Source organism: Ornithodoros turicata, chromosome 6 (genome assembly GCF_037126465.1).
Source record: "Ornithodoros turicata isolate Travis chromosome 6, ASM3712646v1, whole genome shotgun sequence".
Lineage (NCBI taxonomy): Eukaryota > Metazoa > Arthropoda > Arachnida > Ixodida > Argasidae > Ornithodoros > Ornithodoros turicata.
Window position 1 is genome coordinate 20,119,362 of NC_088206.1, and position 13,275 is coordinate 20,132,636.

Consider the following 13,275-nt stretch of genomic DNA (forward strand, 5'->3'; position numbering starts at 1 on the left):
ATCGAATAAAAATAGTTACCGTGATCGAAAGACATAAAAAACGTCGCGCAGAAACAACAACCGCATTGTTTACAAACGGTTTGGCTATGGTTTGGCGGTTTGGCCGCCGATCACGGGCGCCGCCATCTTTAAGGTCACGTGTACCTTGACGTTTGCTGTGACGTGTGACCAGGACCTGTCCAGGATGCATTGCGTTCGCCCAGCACGCTTTCGTCTACGGAGCAATGCCATACATTGGATGCCACCCCTATGGACCGGGTACAGTGACTCTAGGACGGGGTGGAAGCTGGCGCGCCATGCGGACTCTCCGAGAAACTTTTCCATCCTACAGTTGGCAATACGAAACTTTTGGCAGGCGGAGAACAATGCAAACGCGCGCGACGTGACAGGCATGTAGTAAAGGAGGCACTGGCTCCAGCTTGCAGCACTCTATTCCACCGTGCTGCAGCCGACCTGTCAAAACGCGAAACGTGCTATCATGGTGATATTTCATTTTCTTTGCTATTTTCGTTTTCGTCTCAGACTTCGAGCAAGTCACGAACACGGCTGGTTGAATCATTGTCGATTGCAGGGATATGTTACATACAAGCACATGAATGAAACAAACATTTGAGTCAGAGAACCAATAAACCAGCGGCCAGGGGCGGAACCAGGCCGTAGGTTTAGGGGGGGGGGATTTCTTTGTTGAAGCGCGTAGTGGTGGAGGTGAGGGAGGGAACCCCATGTTTTGGGGGGCGGCCGCCCAACCGCACCCCTTGATCCGCCACTGCCAGCGTTGGTGGTAGACACTGCCAGCGTCTCGTTGGTGGTAGCCAAGGTCGTGATGAAGACTGCGAGGTGGTGTGTTCGAATCCTACCACCGGCTGTGCTGTCTGAGGTTTACCGTGGATTTTCCGAAGACCTTCCACAGGTCTTCCAGAATTCCACAATGGTTGGAACAAGGCTGGCTATGAGGCAGCCTATCCATAAGCACTATCCAGTGGTTAGCGTGCTGGCCATGTCACGTCGAGACTGGGAGGTACCCGGGTTCGAATCCCGGTGCCGGCTGTGCTGTCTGGGGTTTTTCCTGGGTTTTCCTCAGACGCTTTCAGACATATGTCGGCTTCCCTTAGAAGTCGGCCCAGGACGCACATTCCCCCAGGGCGTCAGTCGTAACGTTGCCCACTTCTGTGAGGCCGACAACGGCGAGCCCTTTCACCAGCACCACCACCACAAAGAATATCCCACATGGCTCTTAACCCATAATAGATAGAGAGAGGGCTAGTTCAAGTCGGAATCACGAGTTACATGCTTGAACTTCCTGAAGTGGTTTCCATATGGGCTGATGTTGCTTCTGCCACATAAGAGTAAAAAAAAAAAAAAAAACGGGACTGGTGTATCAAAGGAGGAAGTGACGACAATTAAAGCGAGCGATCAGAAAAAAAGGGGCGATAGTACGCTGTTGTCGACACTAGCGACATTGACGTTCGCTCGAAACGTTGTCACACCAGTCTCGGTTTTTTACTCTTTTTGGGGCAGAGCATCGCCCCTGGCGATGAAACTCCCCATTAATCTCAAAATAAAGTAGTTGTTGTTGTTTACTCTTGTGTTTTGTGTACCTGGGAGTCCCATCTTATCTTTCTGCCACAACCCACTGTGCAAGGCAGAAGGCAACATTGGCTCATATGTGTAGAAGCAATTTGGCTGCGCAGGGTAGCACTGCAAGTATACAGCGTGTCTCAGTTAAATCCCCGGGCTAAATAATTCGGGAACGATAGGAGAACTTTATTTTTTACAAGTATCTGTCCGATACCACCTACACTCTTAAAACTGAACTTCACCGCATAGCACGCTCCTAGCCAACCATCATCTGGAATGATATCGTTATCTGCCCTGATTTGTTGAAAACGGGAGGCGTACGCCTTTTCTGTGACAATTATGAACAGCATAAGTGTCACAAAAAAGGCGTACGCCTCCCGTTTTCAACAAATCAGGGCAGATAACGATATCATTCGAGATTATGGCTGGCTAGGAGCGTGCTATGCGGTGAAGTTCATTTTTAAGAGTGTATACAAGCTACGCACCGTGAGAATGAGTGGGAGGCGCTCATTATTTAAATAAAAATCTCAGATGGCGGCTGGTCGCCGTGAAGCGCAAGAGTACGCTCTTCCACTCCCTTATCTACCAACGAATTACGTGTTCTTGAGCTTACTTCGCAACGAGGGAGTGCTGAAGAAAACGTAGCGCTAGACAGGCTTCGCCAGTCCCCTACGCCGCTTATCTGAGTGATATACTGATATGCGCCCTTTCTCTGATATGATCGCACGGACGAAACACAGTTAATCACATCGTAACACATGCTTTCCACGTTTTCTTCAGCACTCCACGTTGCGAAGTGAGCTCAAGCATACGTAATTACTTGGTGGATAAGGGAGTGGAAGAGCGTCATTTCGCGCTTCACCGCGACCAGCCGCGACAATAATATGTAAGCCGAAACCAATTAATTACTGCAACAAATGACCCGCTTCGCTGGTGGATTTTTCTCTAAAAGGTGTCCACCGAAGGTCCCAAAAGGGGTAGTGCCCATTTTAATGCCAACGGTGCCCTGCATTAGAAGTTACGTATTCACGAAACTCATTTGAATTTTTATTTAAATAATGAGCGCCTCCCACTCACAGTGCGTCGCTTATAGGTGGTATTGGACAGATACTTGTAAAAAAGAAAGTTCTTCGATTGGTGCACCCGTTCCCGAATTATTTAGCCCGGGGATTTAACTGAGACACCCCGTATACTGCAACTTAGGACGTGATTTCACTTGAATTCATGCAGCGTGCAACACAGCATACACTCTTAAAAATGAACTTCACCACATAGCACGCTCCTAGCCAACCATCATCCCGAGTGACATTGTTCTCTCCCCCGAGTTGTTGAAAACGGAAGGCGTACGCCTTTTTGTGACACTTATGCAGAAATGTTAATTGTCACAAAAAAGGCGTACGCCCCGCGCTTTCCACCAATCAAGAGTGACAGAGGTATCACTCTGTACACTCTTAAAAATGAACTTCACCGCATAGCACGCTCCTAGCCAATCATCATTTAGAATGATATCGTTATCTGCCCCGATTTGTTGAAAACTGGAGGCGTGCGTCTTTTTTGTGACACTTATGCTGTTCATAATTGTCACAAAAAAGGCGTACGCCCCCCGTTTTCAACAAATCAGGGCATATAACGATTTCATTCGAGATGATGGTTGGCTAAGAGCGTGCTATGCGGTGAAGTTCATTTTTAAGAGTGTACAATGGTTGACCTTCAGCGTGCTATGTGGTGAAGCTTTGTTTTAAGAGTGCTAGTGGTACGTCGAGGGAGCCTTCAAACTCGAAGGTGGAGGTTACATGGAAGGTAAGAACCTGATAACTTGCGTCTGGAACCTGAAGTATGCAAGTCTCCCGTACGGTCTTGTATTCTGGCTATATGATATTTTGGCTCTTGACTTGGCTGTTGAAAAAAATGACAGTGCAGTGTCGAAGCCACCCCATTTTATTCCTCCCATGTACGACCGCTGCTGCTCCAACACCTCGTCCAGTGATTCATTGTGGCTAGAAACATGCCGAACGTGCCTGTAGTTGTGAAGGCAACCATGTGTCACCTTGTGGGGTGGGTGGCGGGGTGATCTAAGGTGAAGGTGCGGTCAGCCTGCTCTGGAGTGGCGGCTCGGTGCACCAAGGGGAGGGTGAAAAGAGTAGGGGAGAGATGCGGCACAGGAGAGGGAGAGGTGTGTTAACCGTCTTGCTGAGAGATTTGGGTAGTCCAAGAGAAGTATACCCACCACAGAAAACATGCAAGCTTGCATCCCTCAGTATAGTCTTCATTGGGATGCTCACCTTGCAGAGTCTGGTCGTTCTAAGTATATTTTTGAGCCAAACGGGAAGCTAAAAATCAGGAATAATTTCGCGAAGAAGCTCATAGTTGGTGGCATGTCTTAGTTGGATTTGTAACCTTGACATATCACGGAAGCATACTTATCAGCACGCCTCTGTAATCAACAGAAGGAATACATATTATCAATTAATTTTGAAAAGCACGCTCACCATCTTCAGATATCAGGACAATTTACACTTTTTACTCGGGACATCGCAGGTTACACTCGCCCCTATAAAATATTCTGCACAAAGCATAGCGATCCTTGCTAAGCTTTACCAAATCGCTACTTTTGAGTGTGCATGGGTCCGAGTTAGTGGAAGTGGGGGGGGGGGGGGTATATGTTTATTAAGAAGAAAAAGAAATGAAAGGTTAGCCAGGCAAAGAGCCGGCTTGCTAAGGCTTAGTGGAAGGCTCTCATTTCTTGCGAGGGCAGTACCGGAGCATGCGATCAGGTAAGAATTTTAAACGTCCCACGAAGAGGTCCCCGAAAAATCTATCCCCGAAATACATCAGGATTTTTGCCATATCGCATTCAATGCCGGGCGCAGTTGACGCACCAAATAAGCGTCGAGCGGTCGCCGGCACACCCCCTGCAAGCGGCTTGACAACACTTGCATCCATAATAAACCTGAGCGATGGGAAAAGTTACATACAGTTACAAACACACAACAGCTGCCAGAGCTGGTGGTGAATGTGTTATAGTGTCCAGGAGTGCACTGCATATGCCTCGAGAGGTTTTGATGAATTCTTTTCATTCGGGAAGCAGGCAACCACATAGGCGATAGGGATATGGTCTCTCATCGGCTGCTATTAGGTAAAGTCGCCTATGTGGTTGCCGACTTTACCTAATAGCAGCCGATGAGAGACCATATCCCTGCCAAGTCCCTCAATTGTATCTTCTGGTAATCTGACTCGGCATAATCGAGGTCAGGCTGTGCTTGTATCGGAAACGATAGTCTGTTTCTTTTGTGAATGCAGTCAGGGTTCAAGAAATCGATTGAATAAATGATTGTGCTAGTAATCCTCGGATGAAAGCAGCAGCTGATGCGGCGCAAGTTTGGCACCCAAACCTGAGCAAATTTCCATCATACTCTTATACTACACCTTACACGGTATACTTCACCGCCTGAAGCCTCGCCTGCGGATAGTCAAAGGTCAGACATTGTTTTTAGAACACGTCCAGAAACTTACGGCCGAGGCAGGATAAACTTTGAACCCCAGGCACTCCACACCTCCAGGTGCATTGTCAGGAAATACTATATACCAGACAAACAGCCCAGGGAACAGGTTGGCTTTTTAGTGACAACGACTCGGGAAGAACGACCATTGGCTACTTATTTGTTGCATTTCCCCTGATATACACTCTAAAAACAAAACTTCACCGCATAGCACGCTAGTAGTATGTAGGGGTATCGAGGGAGACCGGATGCGAGTTAGCTCTATGGGTGTCTGATTCGAACCCCACAGCGTCTGGGACACCGTCGCGTATTTTCCATGCGCGGCGCCTGTGCGGAGGGTTGTCCGCGCGCTTATCAGCGGGGGGAGGGCTGCGTGCGTGCTTACTAGCTCACATTTTTCAGCGTGGGCCAACTTTTTTCATCATTTTTCAATCTGTGTCGATTTCAATCGTAATTTCTCCCCGCTACAACGGGTGTGCAGTAGGCTGTTTACATGCAAAGAAGGGTCATACACAAAAACTATAAATGAAAATATATTTATTAAAGTCATTAGTGTCGAGAATTATGGTATGACTCAGTGTGAAGGAGAAAAACTTAGTAAAAAAATCTGATGCAATAGCATTGAAGGGCTATCGCAATTTTCTTTATTAGTGATAATTATGCAAGTTTTCATTTAAGCAGAATAGGTAGCACATTTTAATCAAAGAAGATATTTTAATCAATACGATTACAATCAAAATTAAAAGTTTTATTATAAAAACTATATCATTATTATACGTGACCACCATAGTGGAGTTTTAATTACAAAGTTCTGATATGTAACTTCAAGAACAATAGATGGACCGATTTCTCTAGTGATTTTTTATTATTTTCTTCCAGCGCGGTGGGTGGTGCGCAGGTGAGGGGCTGTCCGGGTGCTTACCAGCAGGCAAATGGGCTCAGTGCGCCCTGGGCCGACTTCTTTGGCGATTTTTCCGCATGGACCGACTTCTCTAGCGATTTTTTTTCAGCGCGCGATGGGTGGTGCGCAGGTGAGGGGCTGTCCGCGTGCTTACCAGCGGGCTGAAGAGCTGAGAGTACACTTATGGTTGTACATGGTTGTATATGGTTGACTTCTTTGGCTATTTTTCAGCCTGGGCCGAATTCGTTCACATTTTTTCATGCGGCGCGCAAGTAGGGACATGCACACTGACAACATCGGGCCACATCTTTGGCGATTTTTCACCCTGGGACGACTTCGTTCGCAATTTTTTTCAGGTGGCGCGTGTATCAAAATTAAAAGTTTTATTACAAAAAGTCTAACATGACCACCATAGCGGAGTTTTAATTACAAAGTTCTGACAGATGTACGTAACTTCATGCACAACAGCTAATATTCCGTTATGACACATTTAATCAAAAATATATTTTTAATCAATATGATTACAATCAAAATTAAAAGTTTTATTATAAAAAGTCTAATATTCCTATACGTGACCACCATAGTGGAGCTTTAATTACAAGTGTCGATAGATGTATGTGAACAGCAGAGAACCTGGAAGACCGTGGGACACGAACACAAGAGGAAATAAAATCTATAACACTACATCAAATTAATCAAAACAACAGAGTTAATCAAAACAACAGAGGAGGAGAATAATCTATCATTTTAACTATCATAAAATCATCCTCGTAACTTCCCCATACAATTTTCATTCTAAAAGACACTACAAACCTTACTTTGTTTTATGAATTCAACACAGAAAATATATTAAAAAATGAACTTCACCGCATAGCAAGCTCCTAGCCAACAACCAGCTCTAATAATATCTGCCATGTGTTGTTGAAGACGGGAGGCGTACGCCTGACAGTTATGAACATTTTCGAGCGCAATAGGGAAGATTATTCCAACATTACACAATTAATCATTTTCTTATTAAGTAAACAGCATAGGCATACGGAAGTAATGAGAAACACGATCAACAGCTAATAGAGAACAAAACCTATCACATAAACAACAGACAGATGCAGGAAATAAATGAAAAAAGAATCTATCAAAACGATAAACATGCACGGACGAATGGCAGAGAAACACTCTAAACGGCGCATCTGCCAACGTGTAAACAACAGACAGGAAAATATTACTGAAACAAGATCATCAGCTAATAGAGAGCCAAAATCCAACATGTAAACAAGAGGTACACAAAGGATAAATAGTTGAAGAACAATCTAACAAAACAAGAAACATGCACTGGTGAATAGCAGAGAAACACTCTAAACGGTGCATCCACCAACGGTAAACAACAAACACATGCAGGAAAATAATTGAAAAAGAATCAATCAAAACGGTAAACATGCACGGATGAATAGCAGAGAAACGGTTTGAACGATGCATCTACCAACATGTAAACAACACACAGGAAAATAATAACGAAACAAACTATCAAACATTACAATTTGAAATAATATATCTTTTGAACTATCATAAAATCAACCTTGCGAGCTAACAATATAGAATTTTCATCCTACTCAGGCACTATAAACATTACCTTGACAGAGCTATCCAAACACCCAACACAGCTATGCTTTACACAGTACAACCAGACTCGAGACCCGGTGGGGTCACTCTCTCCATCTATACAGCCCAAAGCAAGGAACCGGTTGTCAATCTGTGGGGTGGGGAAATCCTCTCTCTTTTTCACATTCTTTCCGCCAAAAGGAAATATTCTTAGGACTGGTGTACAGAGACGAATTTTTTATTGATCGCAAATAGACATTGGAATTATTCGACTCTTAAGAACACACTAAGAATTCTATCAAAAAACAATAGCACGCAAAAAATCTAAGAATCGAAGAATTTGTACTGCTGCCGCAATTTACGAACTGAGTTGTAGAAAGTGTAATTTCACAGCTTTAGCTGGCTCACTTTGATACGCGATGGTTTTAAGAACTCTTTCACGATGACAAAGAATTTAATCGATTGTATTGATATTTTCTATATACTCTATAACGTAATGTGAATTCTCCATGATGCGGATAGTAAAAGTTACGAATATTTTTACAACAAAATTTACTTAAAACTCGAAGAAATGGTCATCCGCGTCGTCGAACCGGAAGAAAGCAACACGCTCGCGTGCGGTACCGCGTTAACGCGTCGGGGCGCAGAATCGCGTTCGGTTTCGGGTACGGCATTGGGGAAAAGGCGGCCCGGCGTGTTGCCGAAACGCATTCGACGACGCGGATGACCATTTCTTCGAGTTTTAAGTAAATTTCGTTGTAAAAATATTCGTAACTTTTACTATCCGCATCATGGAGAATTCACATTACGTTATAGAGTATATAGAAAATATCAATACAATCGATTAAATTCTTTGTCATCGTGAAAGAGTTCTTAAAACCATCGCGTATCAAAGTAAGCCAGCTAAAGCTGTGAAATTACACTTTCTACAACTCAGTTCGTAAATTGCGGCAGCAGTACAAATTTTAAATTAAACACTTACCAATAGTCACCACTGCTCTGGAATGTGATCTGATAAATTTTAACAATTAAAGTACAAACAAATATAATGTATACAATGTGTGACTATATAGACAGCTTTTTAATCTATATATTAAACAATTGTAAGAAGGAGTATACAGTTTTGACTTTGAAAATTTAAACAAGAACCTTTGGTGTTGGAGTTTGCATTTTGTTTCATTATGAGCTAAAATCTTCTAAAATTAAAGTATGCCTTTCCCATTTGTAGTGCCTCATATGCCGTGACATAATGGACAGACTCATAGTTTTTCAGTATGGCTAATGAAAAACCTCGGGTACATTCTGTGAATTGGAGCTCCGTTTATGTGTGCTGCTTTGGTTAAGTTTGCAAAAGGAATATTTACTTATTATAATTACATATCTTATGGATAGTGCTCATCTTCATTGTATAGTGGTTAAATATTTCTGCTGACAGTTGCGTGATTCGATTCTCCCCAAATCTTATTGGAATTGTGTGCCGCATGTTATGATGATTAGAATTGTAGACTCCGCTAGCGCATCATGCATGTCCATCACTTGCATCGCGTCATTTGATAATAGATTCCTTTCAATATAGTATTGTCAACTGTCCAATCGTTTGAGAAAATATATACACTGTGCAATTTAATTCATAAAATAAGCTTTCGCAAAATATTAGTGATCCTCTTTGTAAACAAAGATTGATGTAACATGCTTCTAAATTTCTATTATTGATTCTTCTACAATTCTTTCCTTCAGGTGTCCGTGTTGTATAGAGTGTGGTCATGTAAAAATCTTTGATTGCCAGCGCTGATTCCATGCGAAGATCCTTGTACGTAGTATCTCCTTAGCAATCTTCAATCTAGTCATAAGCTGTTTTCGTTGCGCTGTGTAGAATACATTACAATGATGCCAAAGAATACAATTATTATTTCAATTATACACTTGTTTATTTCGATAAATTACAGTTCTATTCCAAACTCCGAAGTTTTCGTTTGTTGTCTTGATTGATGAATTCCGAAGACATCAAGTAATTTATTCTGATTATCGGGCGCTTGAATCCAGCATTGATGAACGCAGGTGATATGTTGTCGCCGTGTTTGTATTGCTTCAATAACTTGTACTTTGTTGCGACGAACTTGCGCAGTCTCTTATTGATGTTTCCTTTCTTTGTATGAAGATTCTTGAATGGCGTACAAGAGAGTATTAGATGAAAATCGTCCGGTGGTCCACCGCAGTTGATATGTTTGTTGATTTTCAATAAGTGATGATACATCAGACCTTGCACTACAATATTGAACTTCTGCTCATTCGACATCATTGCGCGAACTGATAGAACAAAATAATTGTGTAGAGGCTCTAGTGGAATATATCATGTGATAAGATTTTTTATGTACTTTCCATTTCAACCGTTAGGTGTAATTTCAACAAATCCGTAATGAATCGTGCGATATAGACTGCTTGTATATGATAATTTGATCTGATCGCTTTCTTGATTAATGCAATGCCAATTGCAATGATTACGATTACGTTTGGTCTAGTGTATTTCAATTCTTCGTTAGCAAACCTCAAAAACTCCACCATCAATCCAAGTGGTCCTTCCGATGGTGACGTGCCAATATTTTTATAACTATTGTAGATTCGGCATACAAGTTCTCGCATCTTGAATTCCATAATTTGCGCCATATCTCCGAATACGACCATGTCTAGGACGTATTGAAATGCAGCGATAAATGAATCGTTTCGCGGCTCCTCCTTTTCGAAACAATTTTTTATCAGGTCCTCCCATGATGTATGGTAACGAGTACAAAATCCGTCCATCTCTTCAATGTATAGCAATTGTCTGTTCTGTTTTGTAGTGTGCCTCGACATTTAATTAAATCATATCGATGCTAATTTTATTTATTAAAATTTTATTATCACTTTTAGAATGTTCCACCTGACGTTAGAATTATGAAAATCAATTTACAAAAAGACGTAATGTGTAATGAAAAAATGTGTGATTTCAGTGATTCTACATACAAGACAGCGCTAGAGACCTTCCTTCCCTAACTTAACTTGCGGGAGTCAGTTTAGAGCTTTGTATACCAAGACCATTGTTGGGTTCCCCTACTGCCTGCGAGCGTAACCTTAACGAAAGTGTACAGGAACTCAGCTTCCCTCTCTCATTTCATTTCCACTAGTGGGCCCTGAATGAAAAAGACATGTTTATGCTGCGTATAAAGACATATATTTGTGCTGCGTGGTTATGAAAAAATGTTTGCCCAAATTAATTACTGCTTTTGATTTTGTTTCAGATGATCACTCGATTCATATTAATAAAAATATTCTACTAGTTGGGAATGTATTTTTGAGCTGTGTGCGTTGAGTTTCGCTGTAGCAAACACAATAATTTACATTTCAGATGAGTTGTTTGTGGCTTCTACGTGTAGAAATTACTGTTGCAAAGTTATCATAAAAAATATGTAATTAAATTTGTTTCTCGTTTTCGAATTAGTATTGTTTCTATCACTGAATAAACTTGACTTTCACTCGATTGATATTTTGTGAGTTGAGAATAATAAGAATGCCTTATAGTTTTGTCTGATCTGAAATATATTAAATGCAACGTTTCTCGTTTGGTATTGTTTGCGCCGATAATATTTTCTCGTTTGCTTAGAAAATCTATTCTTAGATTTTTTGCGTGCTATTGTTTTTTGATAGAATTCTTATTGTGTTCTTAAGAGTCGAATAATTCCAATGTCTATTTGCGATCAATAAAAAATTCGTCTCTGTACACCAGTCCTAAGAATATTTCCTTTTGGCGGAAAGAATGTGAAAAAGAGAGAGGATTTCCCCACCCCACAGATTGACAACTGGTTCCTTGCTTTGGGCTGTATAGATGGAGAGAGTGACCCCCACCGGGCTGCATAGATGGAGAGAGTGACCCCACCGGGTCTCGAGTCTGGTTGTACTGTGTAAAGCATAGCTGTGTTGCGTGTTTGGATAGCTCTGTCAAGGTAATGTTTATAGTGACTGAGTAGGATGAAAATTCTATATTGTTAGCTCGCAAGGTTGATTTTATGATAGTTCAAAAGATATATTATTTCAAATTGTAATGTTTGATAGTTTGTTTCGTTATTATTTTCCTGTGTGTTGTTTACATGTTGGTAGATGCATCGTTCAAAGCGTTTCTCTGCTATTCATCCGTGCATGTTTATCGTTTTGATTGATTCTTTTTCAATTATTTTCCTGCATGTGTTTGTTGTTTACCGTTGGTGGATGCACCGTTTAGAGTGTTTCTCTGCTATTCACCAGTGCATGTTTCTTGTTTTGTTAGATTGTTCTTCAACTATTTATCCTTTGTGTACCTCTTGTTTACATGTTGGATTTTGGCTCTCTATTAGCTGATGATCTTGTTTCAATAATATTTTCCTGTCTGTTGTTTACACGTTGGCAGATGCGCTGTTTAGAGTGTTTCTCTGCTATTCGTCCGTGCATGTTTATCGTTTTGATAGATTTTTTTCATTTATTTCCTGCATCTGTCTGTTGTTTATGTGATAGGTTTTGGTTCTCTATTAGCTGTTGATCGTGTTTCTCATTATTTCCGTATGCCTATGCTGTTTACTTAATAAGAAAATGATTAATTGTGTAATGTTGGAATAATCTTCCCTATTGCGCTCGAAAATGTTCATGACTGTCAGGTGTACACCTCTCGTCTTCAACAAATCATGGCAGATATTATTAGAGCTGGTTGTTGGCTAGGAGCTTGCTATGCGGTGAAGTTCATTTTTTAATATATTTTCTGTGTTGAATTCATAAAACAAAGTAAGGTTTGTAGTCGCTTTTAGAATGAAAATTGTATGGGGAAGTCACGAGGATGATTTTATGATAGTTAAAATGATAGATTATTCTCCTCCTCTGTTGTTTTGATTAACCAATGTAGTGTTACAGATTTTATTTCCTCTTGTGTTCGTGTCCCACGGTCTTCCAGTTCTCTGCTGTTCACATACATCTATCGACCCTTGTAATTAAAGCTCCACTATGGTGGTCACGTATAGGAATATTAGACTTTTTCTAATAAAACTTTTAATTTTGATTGTAATCATATTGATTAAAAATATCTTTTTGATTAAATGTGTCATAACGGAATATTAGCTGTTGTGCATGAAGTTACGTACATCTGTCAGAACTTTGTAATTAAAACTCCGCTATGGTGGTCATGTTAGACTTTTTGTAATAAAACTTTTAATTTTGATACACGCGCCACCTGAAAAAAATTGCTAACGAAGTCGTCCCAGGGTGAAAAATCGCCAAAGATGTGGCCCGATGTTGTCAGTGTGCATGTCCCTACTTGCGCGCCACATGAAAAAATGCGAACGAATTCGGCCCAGGCTGAAAAATCGCCAAATAAGTCAGCCCAGTGTGTACAACCATAAGTGTACGCTCAGCTCTTCAGCCCGCTGGTAAGCACGCGGACAGCCCCTCACCTGCGCACCACCCATCGCGCGCTGAAAAAAAAAATCGCTAGAGAAGTCGGTCCATGTGGAAAAATCGCCAAAGAAGTCGGCCCAGGGCGCACTGAGCCCGTTGGCCTGCTGGTAAGCACCCGGACAGCCCCTCACCTGCGCACCACCCACTGCGCTGGAAGAAAATAATAAAAAATCACTAGAGAAATCTGTCCAGCTATTGTTCTTGAAGTTACATATCAGAACTTTGTAATTAAAACTCCACTATGGTGGT